Here is a 6,000-nt window from a genome sequence, read left to right on the forward strand (position 1 = left end):
CCTACATGGAGATCCAGGGAGGCCATTGTGTGAAGCTGTGAAAGTGAAGCTTGGAGACCAAGATGTTAGAGGTGCCAGAGCCATGGGATACCTGCAAAGGAGAGCTGCTAACAGGGAGTGGAACCAGCCCAAGAGAAAGAAGTGTGTTGTAGTCAACAGAACTAAATAGAGTTGGAGATCTGAAGAGTATTTTGACATCAGACATGGAGATGCAGAGTTTAGAGTTTGCCCAGGTGGTTTTCAGTCTTGGTTTAGTCCAGTATTTCCTCACTATGCTCTCTTCTCTACCTTTTGGAATGGTAATATATATCCTATGCCATTACATGTTGGAAGTATGTGATCTGCTTCCTGATTTTTCTTTTACAGGGGATTACAGTTAAGTTGCATGAATCTCAGAAGAGACTTTGAACTTTGGACTCTTAAACATTGTTGAGACTGTGACAGAATATGGGGACTTTTGAAGTTGGGCTGAATGCATTTCTACTTTATGTTATAGTTACAAGCCTATGGGGGCCTGGGAGTGGAATGCAGTGGTTTGAATAGGAATGGCCCCCATAGACTCCTGTGTTTGAATGCTTGGCCCACAGGGAGTGGCACTACTGGGAGCTGTGATCTTGTTGAAGGAGGTGTGTCACTGTGGGAGGTGGGCTTTGATGTCTCAGAAGCTTAAGTTAGTTTTTCCTTCTGCTACCTGTAGATCAAGATGTAGGACTCTAAGCTCCTTCTCCAGCACCATATCTGCCAGCATGCTGCCATGTCCTGCCATGATGATTATGGACTAAACTGCTGAAACTGTGAGGCCCAATTCACTGTTTTCCTTTGTGAGAGTTGCCAAGGTCATAGCATCTCTTCACAGAAATAAAACCCTAAGACAATATGTATGAGTGTTTGGCCTACATGCCTATCTGTGCACCACCTGTGTGCCTGGTGACTACAGAGGTCAGAAGATGACATTGGATCCCCTGGAACTGGCTTAACCGGCATTAACTGATAGTTGTAAGCCACCACATGAGTGCTAGAAACAGAACCTGGTTCTTTGGGAGAGGAACAAATGCTCTTAACCACTAAGAAGCAAGCTGAGCAGGAGAAAATATAAAATGTACAATTTGAGGAGAAAAAGGGCACCATCCCCCATAATGATATATTTCAATGTATAGCCCAGAGTCAATCTATACAATAAAATATGTCTTTGCTGTATAATATTACAGTCTTATCAAATGCATTGTTCAGTAAGGGTTTTACCTACTAACCTGCTATGACAGGCACTTGCTACATAAAAATCAAAATTGTTGCCGGGCAGTGGTAGCACACGCCTTTAATCCCAGCACTTTGGAGGCAGAGGCAGGAGGATCTCTGTGAGTTCAAGGCAGCGTAGGCTACAGAGTGAGTTCCAGGAAAGGCTCCAAAGCTACACAGAGAAACCCTGTTTCCAAAAATAAAATCAAAATTGTTGAGCTGGAGAGATAGCTCAGTAGTTAAGAACACATATTTCTCTTTCAGACAACCCCAGCTCAATTCTCAGGACTCTTATCAGTCAGTGCAAAACTCCTGTAACTTGAACTTCAGGGAATCTGATGCCTCTAGCCTCCATGGGTGAGCACGTGTGTGCAGACACACAATTAAAAATGAAATAGTTAAGAACACTAGCTACTCTTACAAAGGAGCCGGGTTTGGTTCCCAGCACCCACATGGTGCTCACAGCTGTCTGTAAGTCCAGTTCTAGGGATCTGATTCAGTTTTCTTATCTCCTAGGGCACCAGATACGGTTCACATATGTACATACAGGCAAAGCACACACATAAAAAAATAAATATTTTTATGAAATCAATATTCCTTTGGGGGAAAAAAAGGAATCAAGGCTGCTGACATTTGTTTTTCATCTCAGGGACAAAGATGAAGGACACTGCTGTCAACTAAAAATAAGAATGAACTGAGCCTTCATAAAACTTTAAAAATGTGTCTTTACTGAAGAATCCACAATGGGCTTCCAAAGCTACGTTGAACACTAAAAACCAGAAGCAAAGGGGAAAAAATGGGGAGAGGAAAATTATGCACAACATGTATAGAATGTTTTTAGCCACGAGATAAAATATAAACCTAATTAAATCAAGGTATCTTCTAAGACCATATTCATGTATTTAATTCACATTAGGCAGAGAACATTATTTGCAAGTTTACTTTTCCATGACAAAATTATATAATAATAAACCGAGTCCTTGAAGAACCTTGGCTATACATAATTACTATTCTATGAATAAGTTCTGTTTCTTATAAAAGTCTTTCTGATCTTTGGTATCTATCCCGTTCAGTAATCCTGACTGATTGGAAATCAGAGCTGGAAGTGGAGAAGGCTGCAGAAGTTTGCAAATGAAGGTAAGGAAAGGTCAAAGTCTTTCCAACTGTGACTAGCCTCTTACAGAAACATGACAACAGGAGTCCAGAGTAAGGATCCTACCAGACTATAAGTGTCACATTCTAAAGCACTAGAGTTTTATAATCCATAAAATATTAAGAATTAGGGAGGACCTCCAAACACTCAAGAAAACCTCCTACCACCAGCCATCATTTCAACAATATTCTAGGCTTGGATGAATAGAAATAATGAGGGGCTTACTATACCATTTAATGAGGGTGTTTGCTTTTATAAAGGTCTTCTTGAGGTTGATTTGAAATCTACCACTTTTTAACTCTTACCCAACAGACATAGTTTTACAAAGTGGGAGAAGTGTAGATTTGGTGAGAGACAGACCAGGGCCAAATTCCAGTTTTCAGAATCTTAGGCAAGAGAGCAAATCTCTTGACAGAAGTAATAGATCTCTCTGGCAACCATACTCAAGACAAGGAAAATCCACCCGATCCTTCCCTAGCTTTTTTTCCACAAAAATGTCTCAATTTTCATTTTATCACCCTGCTTGAAATTAAATTTCAATTACTTTAAAATTGTTTAACACTCATTTTTAAATGCTGGGAAGTTTGATGGGTCGTGAGGGGCACAAGTGTGTCCTGCATCAGTATGAGCTAGCTCCCGGCTCACCACCTAATACCCACGGTACACCCCGCGCTGTTTTACTCATGGCCCTGGCAACAACAGAGAAGGATATTAAAAGATCACATTCCTATCGGCATCCCAGCCCTCCACGCTCCCACCAGAATTGCTCATTTCATTCTGCCCACCGCACTCTGGGGATTCTCTAGCCCACAATTCCCAACTCTCTTCAAAGCCAGCTTCAGAGTCAGCAGGGCATAGCTTCGAGGGAGGCTTGGTCTGTGGTGTTGGTCATGAAGCAGAGAAGGAGGAATGCAGATGCTCAATTTTCTTTATCCCTCCCGTTATGCTCAGTCTGGTACCCCAATCCCTGTGGTGCTGCCAGCCACATGGAGAATAGGGCTTTCCCTACCCTTTAGCTAATCATATCCAGAGACATCCTCCCAGACACACCCAACAGTGGACCTCCTGGGGGATTCTTCCTCCAATCGAACAGACAATGGGAATCAGAGATTATCATAATGGCTTAGACCTGGATAACAGCAGCAGAAGCGGCCATGTCAAGCCAGTTGTGGATACATTTTGATGGCTGAGCCTATTGGAATTCTGGAGCAGAGACAGGATAGAGAGAATTCAAGTTTTTGTCTGGAGCAATTGGAAAGAGAGTTGCTATTACCTGGGGTGAGGGTAGATTTCCAATCAACCTCCAAAAGACCTTTATAAAAGCAAGCACCTTCATTTGCTTTTGTGATGGTATTACTGCATTCAAAAATGAGTGTTAGGCTGGGCGGTGGTGGCGCATGCCTTTAATCCCAGCACTCGTGAGGCAGAGGCAGGTGGATCTCTGTGAGTTCGAGGCCAGCCTGGTCTCCAAAGCGAGTTCCAGGAAAGGCACAAAGCTACACAGAGAAACCCTGTCTCAAAAAACCAAAAAAAAAAAAGAGTGTTAAACTATTTAATAGTGGGATGGTGAAGAATCTGAGAACATGGAGACGGACCTGTGTTCAAAGCTGAATGTGTAAGAACAGGGTTTGGAAAATCAATCTGGAATGGAAACATAAATGCGAGGGCCAGGCACAAGTGTGTGCACACCTTTAATCCCAGCACTCGGGAGGCAGAGGTAGGTGAATCTGTGAGTTCAAAGCCAGCCTGGTCTACAGAGTGGGTTCCAGGCCAGCAAGGGCTACAATGTGGGACTCTGTCTCAAAAGGGAGACAGAGAGAGAGAGAATAAATGTCAGAATTGTGAGCATAAAAGAGAACGGAGTGGGCTGGTGAGGTGGTTAAGCACCTACCACCCAAATGTGAAGACCAGAGTTCAGATCCCCAGAACACACATAAAATATCAGGTGACTGTAATTCTAGCCTCAGAAGCCAGAGATGAGGGGTCCCAAGAGCAAGCTGGCTAGTGATGGTAGGCACACTGGTGAGCTCTGGGTTTGACTGACAGACCCTGCCTCAATGAAGATAAGGTGGAAGAGAAATTGAGGATGGTTCTCAGCATCAACCTCAGCTCTTCTCGTGCATGTGATGCGACCACTCATCTACAAACACCAACACACACACTGCACACATATGACATAAAAAAATGTCACGACCCACATGGCTTGGCCCTCAAACCCTAACTAGGGGCAGCCAGGAAATGAAAGCCAGTGACAGTGAAGAAACCACAGACCCATACACAGAAAAGCTGGATCAATTGGGCTGTGCGCACTCTGATGGAATGGCCCCATGCTTCCCCCAACAAAGGGGCTGTAAACACTTTCTTCTGACATTGCTATTGTCAGGGTATTTTATCACACCACTCTAGGAAAGTAATTAACACAACAGACTGATAGTTGCCTTTAAGTGAATTATAAAAATGTGTCCTATCTGGGCAGACGGATTGGAAATATATGCCACCCTCAGACTAAGTTCAATCCTGCAGATGTTAGCAGGAAGGTTCACAATTTGCCCAGCAAAGGAGGGCTAGAGCTCATGTCCACTTAGCAGAACAATGTGTGGCAGCCAATTTAAGACATCCTGCCCCCGACACACTCTGTTCTTAAATTCTCCAACCTCTCAGTCCTGTTGGGTCTCAGTGATGAAGAGCATTGGTTTTGATACTTAACTCTCTGAGTGAAAGCCCAGACTCTGCTCTCAGCTTACTAGGAGCTTTGTTTTGTTTTTACATTTATATATGTATTTGCCTACACACACACACACACACACACACACACACACACACACACACCAGAAGTATAGAGGTCACACACCACAAGTGTGGAGGTCAGAGGACAACCATGGGAATTGATTCTGCCCTTCCACCACGTGGGACTCTGAGGGTGGAACTCAGCTTGTCAGCCTTGGTAGCAAGCATCTTGCCACCGCTCGGCATCTCTCTAGGTCTTCACTGGGAACTTTAGACAAGCTGCTGGATTCTCTGTGAATATTAGTTCCACCATCTATTCAATGAGGAGAATAAGGGTACCCTCCTCACAGAGATAAGTCTATATAGTTTAGACTTAAGAAATAAAAAACAGGGCCGGAGAGATGGCTTAGTGGTTAAGAGCATTGACTGCTCTTTCAGAGGTCCTGAGTTCAATTGCTGGCAACCACATGGTGGCTCACAACCATATTCCCAACAACCACATGGTGGCTCACAACCATCTGTAATGGGATCAGATTCCTTATTCTGGTATATCTATAAAATACATGAATAAATAAATCTTTAAGAAAATAAGAAATATAGTTTAGCCCATGTCTCTTGCACCTAGCAGGGGTTCAACAAGTGTTAGTTGATGCCATTATTCCATTTTCAGTAAGATAGCTGAATCTGCTTGTGTACATTTAGCTTAAATGTCTTTCATCTACAGAGCCCATAATTATTATTCAAGACTGCTTCCACCCCACTCTCATAATGAGAGTTTAAAGCGGAGCTCCCCTCTGGTGCCTCCTTGCATTGAATCTCTGGGCTAAAATCGAAAGCATAATTCCTGCATACGGACTAATTAGAAATATAGCATTGCCTAAAGA

This window comes from Peromyscus eremicus, chromosome 16_21 (assembly GCF_949786415.1).
Source record: "Peromyscus eremicus chromosome 16_21, PerEre_H2_v1, whole genome shotgun sequence".
NCBI classification, from domain to species: domain Eukaryota; kingdom Metazoa; phylum Chordata; class Mammalia; order Rodentia; family Cricetidae; genus Peromyscus; species Peromyscus eremicus.